We start from the raw sequence: 17,475 nt of genomic DNA, 5'->3' as shown, positions 1-17,475 counted from the left end.
TCATTATACGCAGTGACAGTGCTCTTTACTCATAGGTGCCAGTCACTGTGAGCCCAGCCCTGTCATTTGTAATTTACCAGAAAGAGCTGCTTCTAGACCTTGTATCATTATGTACTGATCTGTGCACATCATTTAAAATGATGAACTGCGGGGCACCAGGCTTCTACGATATGTAAATACACGTACATACTATTAAACTCTCAATGTAGAACCATCTGGCTTCCCTTACTGTTTCTAAATGTGCCAACTGAGATGGCAAAGTGCTGCGAGGAGGAGGGAGTGGGCACTCCCTTGCACAATCCAACATTTGGATCTGCAAAGAGAGGGTGGTTCCATTATCATTTTTGGTAACAATTATCTACACATGCTTTCTATTGTTCAGTGACGACTACACCTGAGCTTAAAAGGGCCTTTCTGTGCCGTAAAAGTCTGTTGTGGAAGCAGCACCAGGTTAGAGGGAGGAAGTGTATATGAGTGGCTTGCCTTTGAAAGAATTAATAACTGGGTCTGAGTGGTGAGGTGTATCTGTCTAAAATAAGTGTTAGTAAGAAGCAGAGCCTCTTTTATTGAAAATATTTTTTCATGCAATATACCACTGTTTCCCCTCCTTCATCTCCTTCCAGATAAAACATGAAATCATAAACTGTAATATACATGCAAAAGACCAATTAGATAAAAAAAAAAGCGCAAAGTAATACGAGGCAAAAAAATCTCCAAAAATATCATTGAGTTTGTTTTGTGTGTCCGTCTACTGCTGGACACAGGGCCTGCCATTAAATATGGTTTATATCAGTGAGATTCAATGGGAAAGCCAATTTTTCCTTTGTAAGAGATTGTCAATTGAAGATAGCTTCTTGGTTAGAGCTGTGATCTTCTGTCCACTTTCCTCTCTCGGTGTGGGGACCCCATCTGACTGTGTAGACCTGTGTAGAAAATATTCATGCTGCCACAGTCTCTGGGAGCTCCTATGTGGTCAGTCCTGTTGTGTCTGGAAGACACTGTTTCCTTCAAGTCATCCATTCCCTCTAGTTCTTAAAGTCTTTCCCCCTCCTCTTCCGCATACTTCCCCAAGCCCTGAGTGGAGAGGTTTGATGAAGATATGCCATTTAGGACTGAGTGTTCCAAAGTCTCTCACTCACTGCACATTGTCCAGTGTGGGTCTCTGTATTAGTTCCCTTCTACTGTAGGAGGAGGCTACTCTGATGATGGCTGAACTAGACACTGATCTACAGGTATAGCAGAATGTTGTTAGGACTCATTTTATTGCTACGTTCCTTCAGAGAAGAGTAGAATTTGGTTTTCTTTTAGGCTCCTGGCCTGTCTAGTCTCAGGCTCTTAGCCACCCAAGCAGTAACAAGCATGGGTTTCATCCATGGGGAGGGTCTTAAATCAAGTCAGATAGTGGTTGGTTACTATCACATTTTTTTTTTTTGTACCACAATTGTACCAGCACATCATGCAGTTAGGTCACCATTATAGACTGCAGGATTTTCAGCTGGGTTGGTGTTTACCTTTCTCCTTTGGTAGTATGCAGAGTACCTTTCAGTACCATGAACACTAGTGTTTTCCATATATGCCCAGGAGTGTGTGCTGGCTAGTTTTATGTCAGATTGACATAAGCTACAGTCATCTGAGAGGGGGGAACCTCAGTTGAGAAAATGCCTCCATAATATTGGGCTGTAGACAAACCTGTAGGATATTTTCTTAATTAGTGATTGATGGGCATCCTAGTTAGGGTTACTATCGCTGTGATGAAACCTCCTGACCAAAGCAACTTGAGGAGGAAAAGGTTTATTTGACTTACACTTCCAAATCACTATACATTATCCAGGGAAGTCAGGTCAGGAACTCAAGCTGGGAAGGATCCTGGAGGCAGGAGGAGATGCAGAGGCCATGGAGGGTGCTGCTTACTGGTTTGCTCTCATGGCTTACTCAGCCTGCTTTCTTACAGCGCCCAGGACCACAGCTCAGGTGGAAGTGTTCTCTAAGCAACTTGGAGAGGAAAGCCAAACAAACCCTTTCTTCCCCAAGTTGCTTTGGGGACCCAGCTGTAGGGCATTTTCTTAATTAGTGATTGATGAGGAGGGCCCAGTCCATTGGGTGGTGATACCTTTGGGGTGATGGTCCTGGGTTCTGTAAGAAAGCAGTCTGAGAAAGTCATGAGAGCAAGCCAGTAAGCAGTACCCTTCCATGGCCTCTGCATCAGCTCCTGCTTCTGGGTTGCTGCTCTGTTTGAGTTCCTGTACTGACTTCCTTTGATGATGAACAGTGACATGGAAGTGTAAGTCAAATAAACTATTTTCTCCCCAAGTTGCTTTGGCCATGGTGTTTAATCACAGCCATCGTGACCCTAACTAAGACAAGTGATATAGCTGGATCTTGGGGTAGATCTACTCACATCTTCCCGAGGAGCCACCACACCACTTTCCATCGTGGCCGTACAAGACTGCATTTTCACCAGCAGTAGGTGAATTCCTCCTTTCCCACCCCCTAAAGCATGGGCTGTCATTTGTTCTACTGCCCTTGGCCCTTTCCACTGGTATAAGATGAGCTCTAGGGAAGCTTTGATTTGTGTCTCCAAGATGACTAAGGATGTTGGGCATTTGTTTCTCAGCCATTTGTTTTTCATCTTTTGAGAACTCGCTGCTTAGTTCTGTGCCTGATTTTATTTAATTGGCTTATTTGTTTTGTTTATGTCCAGTTTTTTAGTTCTTTATATATTTTATATGTCAAACCTCTATCAGCTGTGTAGTTGGTTGAGTTCTTGGTCCATTCTGTGCCTGACGCTTTGACCAAATGATGGTACTCTTTGCCATATGAAAGCTTTTCAGGTTTATGAGGTCCCATTTATTATTATCATATTATTATTATTATCATTATTATTAATTATTGTAGACCTTAGAGCCTGTACCATTTGTGTCTTGTTTGGAAAGTCTCCTGTGACAATGAGTCCAAGACTATTTCCCACATTATATTCTGTCAGATTCAGGGCATCTGATCATATGTTGAGGTCCTTGGTCCAGTTGGAAGTGAGTTTTACACAGGGTAATTAAGAATCTGTTTGCATTTCTCTATATGCAGCTGTCCAGTTTGACCAGCACCATTTATTGAAGATGCTGTCTTTTTTCCAGTGTGTATTTTTGGCTTCTTTGTTAAAAATCAGCTGTTCATAGGTGTGTGGATTTATGTTTGGGTCCTCCATTTGAGTCCTTTGAATATGTCTATTTTCATGCCAATACCATGCAGTTTTTATTACAATAACTCTGTAGTGCAACCTGAAGTTGGGGATGGTGTTACCTCCAGCAGTTTTTATTATTCAGGATTGTTTTAGCCAATCCTAAAGGTTGTGTGTGTGTGTGTGTGTGTGTGTGTGTGTGTGTGTGTGTGTGTGTTTCCAACTGAATTTGAAAATTGTTCTTTCAATATCTGTGAATTATGGGGGAATTTTGATGGGATTGAGTTTAATATGTAGGTTGCTTTTGGGAAGATGGCCATTTTCCCTCTGTTAATCTTGCTGATCCACAAGCATGGGAGATCTTTCCATCTTCTGGTATTTGCCTCAATTTCTTTCCTCAGTGTTTTAAGATTTTTAATTATATAAGTCTTTAACTTTCTTGGTTTGAGTTAACCCCAGATATTTTTGATGCTATGTTGAAAGGTATTGCTTCCCTGATTTCTCTGTCACCTGTTTGTCATTTGTATATAGGAAGAACACTGAGTTTTGTGTATTAATTTTGAATCTTGCTACTTTCCTGAAAGTGTTTCCCACCAGAAGAAATTACCTGATGGAGTTTGTAGGGTCATTCATGTATAAAATCATATCATCTGCAAGTAAAGATACTTTGACTTCTTTTCCTGTTTGTATCCCCTTGATCTCTTTCAGTTGTCTGACTGCTCTTGCTAATCCTTCAAGTACTTGTATTGATTAGGTATGGAGAGAGTGGACAGCCTTTTCTTGTTCCTGATTTTAGTAGAAATGCTTTCATTTTTCTTTCCATTTAAGATGATGTTGGCTGTAGGCTTGCTGTGACTTGCCTTTATTATATCTAGATATGTCCCTTGTATTCCTAGTCTTTCCAGAACTTTTATCATGAAAAGATGTTGAATTTTGTCAAAGACCTTTCCTCACTTAAATAAATGATGATTTGATTTTGGTCTTTCAGTCTGTTTACATGGTAATTACATTTTTTTGATTTATGTATGTTGAAATATCCCTGTATCTTAGGGATGAAGCCTACTAGATCATGGCAGAAAATCTTTTTTATGTGTTCATGGATTCAATTTGTAAGTATTTTGTTGAGAATTTTTGCATCAATATTCATAAAGGAGATTGGCTTGTAATTTCTTTGTGTTGTTACATTGTTTAGATATTAGTGTTATTGTGGTCTCATAAAGTGAATTAGATAACATTTCTTCAGTTTCTATTTTGTAGAATAACTTGAGGGATATTAGTGTTAATTTTTCTGTGGTTGTTTGACTAGGAATGGCCCCCATAGGCTCATATATTTGAATGTTTGATCATTCAGGAGTGGTGCTACTTTGAGAGGGATTAGGAGGTGTGGTCCGGTTGGAGTAGGTGTGGCTTTGTTGGAAGTTGTCACTGGGGATGGACTTTTGCATCTCAGAAGCCCAAGCCAAGCCCAGTTCTCTCTCTCTCTCTTCCTGCTGCCTTTGGATCCAGATGTAGAACTTTCAACTATTATGTCTACCTGCATGCTGCCATACTCCCTGCCATGAGGATAATGAACTAAACCTCTGAAACAGTAAGCCAGCTACAATTAAATGTTTTCCTTTATAAGAGTTGCCATGGTCATGGTGTCTCTTCACAGCAATAGAAACCCCAACTAGGGCAGAAGTCAGTACCAGGACTTTGTGTGTGCTGGGTAAGCACTCTACCTACTAACCCCTACTCCAGAACTCCCCCTCCTTCTCCTCCTCCTCCCTCCTCCTCCCTCCTCCTCTCCCCCTCCTCCTCCTTCTTCTTCTTTTGAAACAGAGTTTCTCTGTGTAGTTTTGGTGTCTGTCCTGGAGCTCACTCTGTAGACCAGGCTGACCTTGAACTCACAGAGATCCATCTGGCTCTGCCTCCTGAGTGCTGGGATTGAAGGCATGTGCCACCACTGCCTGGCCCAGAACTCCCCTTTAAAGACAGGCACATCATCATCTGCAGGCAGCCTACTCCATTTCAATGAATCATTTTCTTGATGAACAAGGTTATTTTTTTTACTCTTATTCTAATACATATTGAATATTTTTGCTTTTTCTATCTGAGCTTGTGATTTTCCCCTTCACTTTGTACCATGGTTCCCAGAGATGGATTAAAATCCCATTGATCCACTGACCTTCTATTCCCTTTGGGTCACCCTTCTGGAAATTACTTCCTCCTGCCTTAATTTGTTTGAAGCACAGTTCATGCTGCAGTTCTGGCGCTTATCACACATTGTCTTTAACAGTCTGGCTAATGGGCACATCTGTCTCTGAGGTCAACCTTCTGAGGGCAGGAATCCTGCATTTCTGTGTCTGTTGCCTAGCAGCAAGTTCTGAGAGTCCTTTGATCCTTGCTGTCTTTTTACACCTCCCCACCTAACACTGAGCTTTGGAGTCATCTCTCTTGTCAGTATTGACGATCATTTACCTGCACACGTCTGTACATGTACATTGGCTGCACATGCTGGCAGGTCCCTTTGTTCTTTTCTCAGGAGCCCTCAGTGCTTTTGCTGTTCAGAGGGGACTGAACCTACCTCAGTATCTTATGACTAATTTCATGTTAAAATGATAATGGTTTGAACATGTTGGGTTGAATAAAATGGGTTATTAGAGGAGCTAGGTATAAGAACACTTGCTCTGAAAGCAAGAGGGCTGGTGTTTAAATCTCCAAATACCCGTATAAAGGCCAGGTACAGCTATGAATGCCTGCAGCCACTTTACTGGGGAGCAGTGCCAGGCTGGTCTTGGGAGCTCACTGGCAGCCAGCCCAGCCAAAACAGCGAGCTTCAGGTCCAGCGAGGGATCCTATCTCAGGAAAGATGGTAGAAATGATCAAGGAAAACACCCCGTGTCCTCCTTTGGCCGCTGCATCCCATGTACCTGCATTCTTGTGCACCCCCCCCACTACATAAAGACGCCATGCACAAACACTGCACACATATATTATATGATTAAGTGTACCTTTAAAAGAAAACTTTCAGTGTGGTTACTAGAAAACACAAGCCTGCATAAGCAACTTGCACTGCACTTCTATAGTGTATACTGTTGGAGGAAATTCAAGAGACAGTTCATTGCTGTCTTCAACTGTTTCCGTCGGGAGGCAGTTGTACACTTTCTCAAGCTACCTTCCTCTGATGTCCTCATTCTTAGCGTGTGGCTTGGCTTCTGAGCACACGAAGATAATGAAAACCGTTGAATGGGCATGCTTACTGTCTTACTGTAGAACTACCAACCCTTTCTCTGTACCCATACACTCTGAGCTCCCTACTGCCTCTAGGAGGACTTGCCCAGATCCCACAGGAGGCTGTTAGTTGCTCACGCCCTGGTTTTTTTCCCTTCCCACACACTCACCGGCTTTCCCCTTGCACACATCTGCGTGCTTCTTTAATAAAAATAGTATCCTTTGTAAGATTACAGCTCAGTGGTATCATGCTTGCCAGCATGTGTGAGGCCCTAATTTCAGTCCCTAGCAACATGCATGCATATGCAGGTACATAAACATCCAAGTACACACACACACACACACACACACACACACACGTCACTCTCTGATCAATTCTTACTGCTACCCCTCCCTCTCTCCTCCCTCCCTCTCTTCCATTCTTTATTTCTTTTGAATCACTCCTCTAATGGTTTGCATATGTATTGATTATGTTGCCACAGCTAAATGGGGGGGGGTCTCTAAAAGATATATTTGTATCCTAACAAGGGAACCTATGAATATTATCTTAAGGTTATTGTGATGAGACTGGGATTATTTAAGTGGGACACTGAATGCAACTCCATATTTTTATAAGCAAAAAAGAAGAAGACAATATAGGTAGGAAAGAAGGAGAGACTGTGCTTCTAAAGGTAGAGATTGAAGTGGCAGGCACACTGGGTTGTGCTACCCCTGGCAGGAGGTCTTGGGTTCTATAAGAAATCAGGCTGAGTAAGCTATAGGGTGCAAGCCAGTATGCATCACCCCTCCATGGCCTCTGCATCAGCTCCTGCCTCCAGGTTCCTGCCCAGATTGAGTTCCTGCCCTGGCTTTCCTCATGCTGTGGAACTGTAAGATAAAATAAACCTTTCTCTTCAAGTTGCTTTGGTGTTTTATCACAGCAGTAGAAACTCTAAGACACACAGTTTCTCCCCAAAGTGGATTGACTTCCTCAACTTAAATGATGGCCTTCAGTGGATAGGCAACCATTGAGATTCTTGTGTTAGACAGAATATTGGACTGCAAGCATCAAATCTTTCACATCTTAAAATCCCTCTCAACAATTGGCCCCCTTTCCACATTTCTTCCCTCTCTAAGTGCCAGATCCCCATGCAGTAAATCTATCTAAAATAATGATAAATCCCGAGGATCCATGAGTTTCAAGACATCAGTAGAACTCAACCAAGAAGTTGAGTATCACCTGGGGGCTCTTCATCGGGGAGCACAGTGTTCCATGTCATGCCTAAAGACTCACCACAGTCCTGGCATTACTAATCCCAATGTCAGTTCCTATAGAAAAGCTCATGTCTGCTTTGTGCTTACAGTCCTAAGTCAGGAGACACTTCCAAGGCTAGAAGAAACCTTTCCTGGCACAGAAGTCTCACTAATTCTTCCAACCTGGCCCTGATGAAAACTAGAATGATCATGGTTTCACCTTCATTTTTGTAAAGATGGATTAGGAAATGTCTGTGGAGCGTAAGGGTATCTGGCAGAAGAACAAATTCCCAGTGAGCCCAGAAACAAGTTGCAGAGAACAGTTTTGGCTTCAGTTGGTACAAAGGAGACTCTGCAAAGTCTCTTTCCCTCCTGTTGTGTGGATGTAGCTCAGAATGTAACTTGAGAGTGTAGAGCACAGCACAAGCTTGGAAAACACGGAGCAAGGGATGAGGGACAGGGGTAGAAGAGCCCTGAGCATGGAGGGAGGGTGGAGAGGGGTGGAAGTATACAGAGGAGACTGAGGTTGTAACCCAAACATGAAGAACGTGGTAAAGTGATTTGGGAAATGTGTGTGTTGGGGGTACCATCATCTCCCCTGCTAGGATCATTACACCAGCCTGGTTGGTTTTAGACTCGCTCTAATGAAAAGCATCATGCTCCCACTTTCTAATGGCCTGAAAACCCTGGTGCCACGAGGGTTCTTGGAAAAGCAATCACAGGCAAGCCTCCAAGCTAGTTTTCTCTCATCTCTTAATCCTCAGTCTTCTCTCAGCCCCTCTCTGTCTCTTGGAGCGTCTTGTGCAGAATTGTAGCCAAAGGCATTCATAAGACTGAATTGCATTATGATTTTTACATCTAAATAGTCTTTTATGCATAAGTAATTTTAACAGATGTTGGTCTCTGGTTCTTTTCCTTCACTTTCCCACCTATTTTCTTGCCCTGCTGCCCAGTCTCAGGTTTCATGTTATTTGGTAGATACTTACTTGCTATGACTTTCAGAACTGAACAAACACTCTGTATCCAGGGCAGGAATGCTATTTCTACTTACACTGGATGAACATCATATCCAGGGAGAATGTGAGCACCTTCTATCCATTTTCTCGAAATTTTGACTGAAGCAAAGAAGGGGTAAGAATGAGATAAACCTTGTTTATATAACGATCCTCGCACTTCTGTTTAATTACAGTTAAATCTGCATTGCTCTATATTTTGAATTTTACTTTTTTTTTGTAGCATCTTAAGAATATTAGCTGGGCGGTGGTGCTGCACATCTTTAGTCTCAGCACTCAGGAGGCAGTGGCAGGCGGATCTCTATGAGTTCAAGACCAGCCTGGTCTACAGAGAGTTCCAGGACAGCCAAGGCTGTACAAAGAAACCCTGTCTTGAAAAACAAACAAAAAAAAGAAAGAAAGAAAGAGAGAGAGACAGAAAAAAAGAAAAAAAGAGAAAGAAAATATTATCTATTTTCCAAACCAATTTAGGAATTTTTCATAAAAGAGAGAAACTTCTCTGTTTAGTAGTATCAAGCATTCTCAAGGAAATGGGGCTATAATTTCTGATTATTACCCTGAACAATGTTTTGCCATTTTCCTTTGAGACTTGCTGTGAAAGAAATGCTGTTTCCATCAGCCACAAACATTCACAGATTCACAAGGACCTGAGGTAGCATCCAGAGCACTGCTCAACATCCCCACCTTACGTGATCATGGAACTATTGCAACCTTTACATGCACAGGATAGCAGGCCTGTCATTTCCTTATGCCTTGGTGACTGAGTTGTCTTAACGGGCAATCTAACCAACATGGAATAACTGATGATGAATCAATAGCAATTTGGTAGGTGTGTGTTTGTGTGTGTGTAATTTCCTGTATCAACAAACAAATGATTTCCCATTGTTCTCTCTAATTTTCTTCCCCTAATTTAGTTGATTGAAATACAGGTTGAAAAGATCTCTTGAGAGCAGAGGATCTCTGTTAACAGTGTGTGTAGCTATAGAAATGAGAAGCTTCAGAATGACATGCAGCTCTAAATAGTGATTAGATAGCTCACATGTCCTCAAATGGGCTTAGTAGTGATCAAGTACTGTTGTATCATATTTCCAAAGGGGCTTTTAACTTTGAGCTATAATATTTGATCAGTTTATCACAAATTTCAGGTGTTTCTTTGGAGCAAAGGGCAATACCTCCCAAATCAGTATGGCAGTATGTTTCTCAAATAAACTACTTCCTGGTGGCTTTACAACTCCACAGAGGAAATGGAAGAGGCTTCAAGAGAGGAGAAAAAGATGGGTAGATAAATAATTGATGGATGGGTGGATAGATGATGAGTGGATAAACAAATGGATGGATGGAAGGACAAATGATGAAGATGGATGGATGGATGGATGGATGGATGGATATTATTCTTTGCAATGTCAATTTATTCAAAGAGTTTTTGTAAAGTCTATTAATAGTATTCATATCCAGATAATTCCTCAGTCTTTAAATTCTAGGTACTGTGGTGATGTGAATGAGAATGGTCCCCATAGGCTCAAATGTTTGAATGCATGGTCCTCACTTGGTAGAACTGTTTGGGAAGGATTGGGAAGTGTGGCCTTGTTGGAAGAAGTGTGTCACTTGGGGGTGGGCTTTGAGGTTTCAAAGTCCATGCCATTTCCAGTTAGCTTTCTCTCTCTGTCTTTGTCTGTGGGTCAGTGTGTGAGCTCTCAGAAACTGCTTTAGTGCCATGGCTGCCTGATGCCATGCTCTCTGCCATGATGTTCTTGGGCTCTAACCCTCTGAAACTGTAAGCAAGCCCCCAATTAAATGTTTCCTTTTGTACGTTTCGTCGATTATAGTGTTTTACCATGACGATATAAAAGTAACTAAGATAGTATAACAAAACTGACTACCATCAAAGTCTTCCATAAAACCAAAGTGAAAACATTCCCTTGTTTTATCCATGTGAGGAATCCTCTTCATCAAAACCCATGCCACAGGCATCATGAACTTCACATTTTCAAGTGTGGTTCTGTTCTTTTATGTTAGTTTCACATTTTCATCTCACCAGTGACCTTTCAAAACACAGCGGTAACGTTGACTTTGCTCCACTGGATGCAGAGCTAGCCATTTCCGTTTCTTATGCCTTTTTTGACGCTGAAACTAGACTAAAAAGTATTGTTTCTTTGATTTCCTGCCAGATGTGACTAGTGCCCCTTTGCTAATCTAAAAAGTTCCCAAGTTGACGTTCAACTATATACCACCTAGGACTCCATGTTTGTGTTTTATATTATTCTATGTGTGACATATGTGGCCTAGGCTTTTTAAAATATAACTGATCACTCACTTAGAAGTTCACAAAATAATTTGCTGTTCATATTGAAGAAAATAAATATTGGGAAGAAAGCTCCTAGAGCTTTTCAATCTAATCTTACAGAGAAATTAAGCATAATTTATAAGAAATAAATACATCATCTGAACGAATCCTATTTCTTAGGATGGCTAGGCTGTAGAATATAACCTTTGTTTATTTTACTATGTAATCTAGGGTCTTCACTTTAACATTTTAATCTAAAGACCTCTATACTTTACCTTAAAGCACTTCTGTGTTGAATAAAAAATTCCAATACCAAAAATTCCTTTCCCAGCCTGCCTAGCTCCTGCAGTCTACAGGTAATAGGTCCCCCGTCTTTGGACATTTGACCCAAACTTCCACCACCCACCCAGCTCCTGGTGCTGTCAGACATGGGCTGCTCTCAACCTTGGTCATAAAAGCTTCTTTTTGCAGTAGGTAGTGGTCAAGAAGGAGATGTTCAAGTGCTGAGAATAGGAGATGAGGAGAGCTATGAAGTGCTGTCTTTGGGGCATCCCATGGCTATAACAATTATGAGCTAACAGCAGCTGTGGTTACCTGCCCAAGATCAAGCTAGCCCAAACCCCATCATGGATGGGGTAGATGACCTCCAGGTTCTGCCCCTTACTGAGGAGCTATTGGCAATGCTGAGGAAGAGAGAATTGTTCTTTCTCATGGACATGACTACTAACATGTTTCTATTGCTCCAGTGACCAGTCCCCTACCCATGCACATACAGGCAGCAGGAAAAAGACATGAAATTTGTAAGAGGCTGTGTTGGGAGAATATGGGAAGAGTTGGAGGAGAAAATGGGTAAATATGATCATATTTCATTTGTGTACATATATGAAAGTCAAAAACAGTAAATAATTAAAATGCCAACAAAGTGCAAGGAGTGTGTGTGTGTGTGTGTGTGTGTGTGTGTGTGTGTGTGTACGAATATATAAGAGTGTGCATACATGTGCAGGCCCTAGGTCAACCTCAAGTGTTATTCCTCCAGAGTCATCTACCTTGTTCGTTTTGAGACATTGTCTCTCATTGGCCTGGAGATCACCAATTAGGCTAGGCCTGCTGGCCAGAGAACACCAGGGATCTGCCTGTCCTGCCTCCCCCATACTGGGATTATAAGTGCAGCATGGCATCCAGTTTTTAAAGGTAGGTTCTAGGGATCAAATTCACTCCTCCAATAATCAAGGCAAGAACTTTGCCAAGTGAGTTATTTCCCCAACCCTCAAGGACTTTTAAGTTATCCAAGAGAGAATATTGAAACTCAGGTTTCTTCCATGGGTGTCCAGCATCAGCTACATCATGCAAGTGTATTTCCCATGTCACAGTTCTCAGGTTATCATGCCAAAGAGTTCTGGGGTCTACTCCAGAGGGCTCAGAGGAAATGGGAAGACATTATTTGGTTTTTTAATCTTTTTAGGGCAGGTGGTTTTTTCTATTTTTCATAAGGAACAGCTCAAATATAACTTTAAGAAAAAGTTTTAATTTTAAGTTGTCTGTTTTCCCTGTCATTCTATAATCCTCATTAATTTCAAGTGACAATTTTTATCTACCACTTTGTTTTTAATGTTTGATTGTCTTTAATTTGTGTTTGGATGTTTGCCTGCATGTATATACGTGCACCATGTGTGTGCCTGCTGCTTGTGGGGACTAGAAGAGGTTGTTGAATGCCCGGGAACTGGAGTTCTAGACAATTGTGAGCCATTGTGTGGGTTCTGGGAACTGAACCCAGGTCCTCTGCAAGAGCAGTCAGAGCTGAGGAAACCGTGCCATCTCTCCAGCCTTGCAGCTATTCTCTAAATGTTTTTCTTTGCTCTATGAACTGGATGGTGATGTATACACCTATACCTAACTACTAACCCACAGCAACAAGCCCTACCTCCAAGCTCTGTTATGATTGGCTGAAAGACATTTAATTCCACAGAGTTAAGGCTGTTGTGCCAAAGTGCCCATGGCATCAGTATGTGCTGGGTCAGGTGTATTTGTAAGGGTCTCTGTGTGCTCATGAGGGTGAGCTGTGGATGGGTCGTAGCCATTCTTGCCTCTGCTGCCCTCTCTAACGACAGTGAAACTCACTGGGATGCTCACCACACATGTTCCAGTGGGGTTTCTATGACACTGACCAGACTAAGAAGATGTGGGAGTTGGAAGGGTGTCTGTCAAATCCATCCTGTTCTGAGGTCTCACAAGGACTTTCTCAGAGCAGGTGGAACGGGCAAAGCCTCTGGTGGCCCTGAATCTGGGCTCCAGTGACAATTCTCCCATGTCCTTTTCTGCATCGTTTAAGTGATTGTCAAGTAGTACTTCTATGTAAAGAGGGCTGTTGGTGAAGAAGGGTCAGAAGTGGCTGCTGTAGTAGCCACCTTCCTCTTAGATTTGAAACAAAAGCTGGGGCGGACTGCAGTTCTCCAATCCCCTATCCAGCTGTCCCCTTGTATGTAGCTCTACTTGCTCGGCTCAGCCTCCCCAGACCACATGGCCCTGACTCCCAGGCTGGTGATGCTGAGGAGGGAGTGTCAGCCCTAGCCAAACACAGGTGTCCATGCCAGGAACGTGTTGGAGGTGAGAAGAGTTCCCTCAGAAATTCCAACCCTCATAGTTCCTTGGAACAGGAGATCCCAGGCAACTGTAAGCATTTCTGTTAAGCAAATGGGAATTCTGCCTACATGAGAGTGTATATGGGGCTCTGTTCAGGGCGGTATGTGGTCCTTGGGCCCCAGGGCTTGTTCCAGATAGATGGAACTCCTATCTATGTCCATGCCTGTCTTCATCTCATCTCTTGTACTTTGAAGGCGAGTCTTTAGCATCCAATTTCTGTCTAAGTTCTCTGAATCTGTTTACCTTTCCTGTTGGATGTCTCCATGAAGACTCCGGAGTACAGAGCTCCTCTACAAGGGCCAGAGAAACTAAAGGAAGTTTGGGAGACCTAACAAAAGTGGGGCTCATCATGGTGGTGCTTCCAGCTCACACTCTACATACACACACAAGCATGCACACATACACACACAGTTATATACACACATATGTACCACATACACACATGCATGTAGGTACACACATGCACTAATATACATACACACCAGTTATACACATACACACATATGTACCTCCTACACACATGCATGTAGGTACACACATGCACTAATCTGTACACATATACCTTCCTGCACATAGCCTAGTCATCTTGAAACTTTCACTGACCCTAGTTATTTTAGGATGTTCAGAATCCTTTCTCAGTCACACTATTTATGAACTTTTGGGGTCATTGAAAAACAAACATCATTAAGTTCTTTGACATTCCATGGGGCTGTAAAACTTTGAGAGCCTTGGGGGCAGATATTTAATATAAATTTTGCAAAACTTTTAAATAAATGAAAAAATTCACAACAGTTGAAGACTACCTACGGTCCCTTAGAAGCTCACACTCCTGAGCTGTGGGTGGTGATGGATTCCATGGACAGCGAACAATGCAATGCCTCCCCCTTCGCCAGCTCCTGCTGCAACAAGTGCCCTGGATTTTCCCCTACGGCAGTGGGTGGATGGGACCTCATCCTGGCGTAGTCTTCTGCCTTCTGGAGACAAGGAGAAGGCCTGGGGAAACAGAACAAGCTGTCCTGCAGAGCTAACTACACTGAAAAGAAGGCTCTGGCCTCTTTCTTTCTAACAGACATGTGCTTACTCTCCTTGACTTTTCTCTGTTGTCAAAATGTTCCCTTCTTTCAGAATGTGAAGGCGATATTTGATTGTAAGAAACACCGTACTTCACGTACTTTTCGGCTGTTCTTTAAGAGCTCAGAACTCTGGGTTGATATTAGAACCAATGTTAGCTTTGTATGAAACGTGACATTAGTGCACATTGCCAGATGACACTGAGTCTGTAGAGGGCGGAGGGGGGCATCTGGGGCAAAGCTGGTACCGGGGACATTCTCCAGGGAGTGAGGTCTTTGTTTCTGAGGGTAGCTTTCAGAAGGTGTGAGAATGAGTTGGAGGATCTCTAGCCGCAGAGTCCATGTGAGCAGCATGTAGGCCCTCCTGAGACTCACAATACAGAACTGGCATGGGGGATATCAACTGCTGCCCCTGTCACCTTGAGCTGCTGGGGTCACCAGTCTGTCCTGCAGCTGCTGGCTGAGAGCATCATCTAATAAAATATTGTGTCACAAGCAGTTCTCCAGGTTGTTCACATTTTTTTCCTTAAAAAAAGACTGTACTTTTTTTTTCTTTTTGAACAAACTTTATTTGGATGAATTTTCTACACTGAACTTGGACTTTCCGTCCCAGTATACTTGGGCTTCAGAGACTCTGAGGAGAGCTCTCTGCTGGCTTCTCGGGGACCTTTCAGGACAGACTGCCTCAGGAGTGATCACTGAGCGTTAGTTCCACCACAAAGAAAAAATAAAAAAGGCTTGATTTTGGCTGAGTGTCTCCATCTTGGGTTACAGGCTTCCTGGAGAACTGCTTCTCCCTTGGCCTGAGTGGCCTCTCCTGGGTAGACAGAAGACCAAACACAGGCTGGCCCAACTGAACTCCAGGAGAAACTCTCAGGAAATCTCAGTCAGCTGAACTCTCACCCCTCAGAGACCAGCTAGGATTCTCTTCTTACTTCATTTAATCAGCCAATTGGTAGACCAAATGGTGGGGTCATTATGTCCAGTGTGGAAGAATTTTAGAATGAAAATTATACCATAGGTTAGACAACAGCCCAGTTTATCACCCCCAATGCACACAGCGCTCCTAATGAGATTATCTTGGGGCTCCAACGGAAAGAAATGTTCAGTTCCCAGGTGCCTGTATTTTCTGGAATAGATTGAGTGAAGCTCTCCTGCTTCCTCCAGCTGGGAAATGAATTTTTTAGGTTTTTCCTTTCAAAGTATCTGTTACAAGGCAAGAGCTTCAGTGATTAATACCTCCCAGGGACAGGGAGCTGGCGAGGAAGCCTGGCCGAGCTTTATCATCTGTCCATCAAACCACTACCATCATTTTCATGCTCCGATTAGTCAAGTAAGTAGACAAGTTTCCAGACTTGCAGAATTGACTGAGAATCTGGGAATTGGTCCCATTTTTAAGAAATGTCCTCAACATAACAATTTTACTTGTAATTGTGTGTGTGTGTGTGTGTGTGTGTGTGTGTGTGTGTGTGTGTGTGTGTGTCATGGTATTGCTATGTGGTTCAGGGTACCTTGAACTCATAGCAATTCTATTTCCTCAGTCTTCTAACTGAGGCAATTAAAGACATGTGCCTCTAAAACACCTTCTAATTTGAGATGTAACCAGTAGAGTGTATCGGCTTTTCTTTGTGACTTTTCCGTCTTCATTTTCACAGTTTCTGTTTTTGTTGTAGTTATTGTTTATTGGACAGGGTCTCACTACATAGCCTCAGCTGGACTCAGATTTATAATCCTCCTGACTCAGTCTCCCAAGTGCTGGCATCATAGGCTGGCATGCTAGGTCTGGCCCTACAGATTGGCTCCTCTAACTTTCCCTGCATCTGATACCCGCCCCCCCACCCCATTTCTTCTTTTGAAAAATGTCTTTCTTAAGATAAACTTCAGCAACCTCAGACCGGGCTGGCTCGGCACTCACTGCCGTGGAGAACAAAAACTGCAGAATGAGACAAGGCATGTGACGCCTTGGGCTGTCCTTGAGCCCGAGGTGGGAAGACCCCGCCAATGCACATTTGCCCCTTTCTCTTCCCCTCGGGGTAGCCTTTCAAAGTTCTTGACAGTCCGTTCCGCTGTTTCTCCCTGCACCCTCTCTGTTTCTCTGATTTCAGGTTTTCCCAATCTACCTTTTCCCCAAAGTAGAACAAGAAAAGGCAAAAACCAGACTGATAGGGCACCAAATACCGTACTTAGGATGGCGATTTCCCTCCACTTAAAAAAATTACATCTCTTTAGGTAAAAAATATAATTGTACTTTGTAAGGATATTTAAGTACTATAGTTTTGATAAATGTACAACTACATAAAAGATAAAAAAATTAATTTACTTTAAAAATAGCCCAATATATGAGTAAATAACACTTAGTGTCCTTATTTGTTTTTTTGTTAACTTGAATAAGCTAGAGTTATCTAGGAGGAGGAACCTCAACTGGGCAAAAGCCTCCACCAGACTGCAAGTCTATAGAGCATTTTCTTGATTAATGAAGTCAGAAGAGGGTGCTGGATCTCCTGAGGCTGGAGTTTTACAGATGATTGTGAGCTGCCATGTGGATGCTAGAAATTAAACCCAGCTCCTGTGATAGAGCATCCTGTGCTCTTAAGCACAGAGCAGTCTTACCAGCCGCCTGATAGCTTTTTGGAGGGACTCTCAAACTTCCCTCTGAAACATCACATACAGCTCATGCCTCTATCTTCAGCACCATTCCAAGCCAGGTACTAAAATGTAAACCCAGTATTTTACAATGGCACTAGTGATTTTTTTCTTAAATAGCTAGCTGGTAAGTATTTTACTTCCTGAGACAGTTAGTCTATACCATGACTATCTAACTGCCACTGTAGTGCTAAAACAGCCACA

Source organism: Peromyscus maniculatus, chromosome 9 (assembly GCF_049852395.1).
Source record: "Peromyscus maniculatus bairdii isolate BWxNUB_F1_BW_parent chromosome 9, HU_Pman_BW_mat_3.1, whole genome shotgun sequence".
In the NCBI taxonomy this organism is placed as follows: Eukaryota; Metazoa; Chordata; class Mammalia; order Rodentia; family Cricetidae; genus Peromyscus; species Peromyscus maniculatus.
This window is presented reverse-complemented; position numbering follows the sequence as displayed.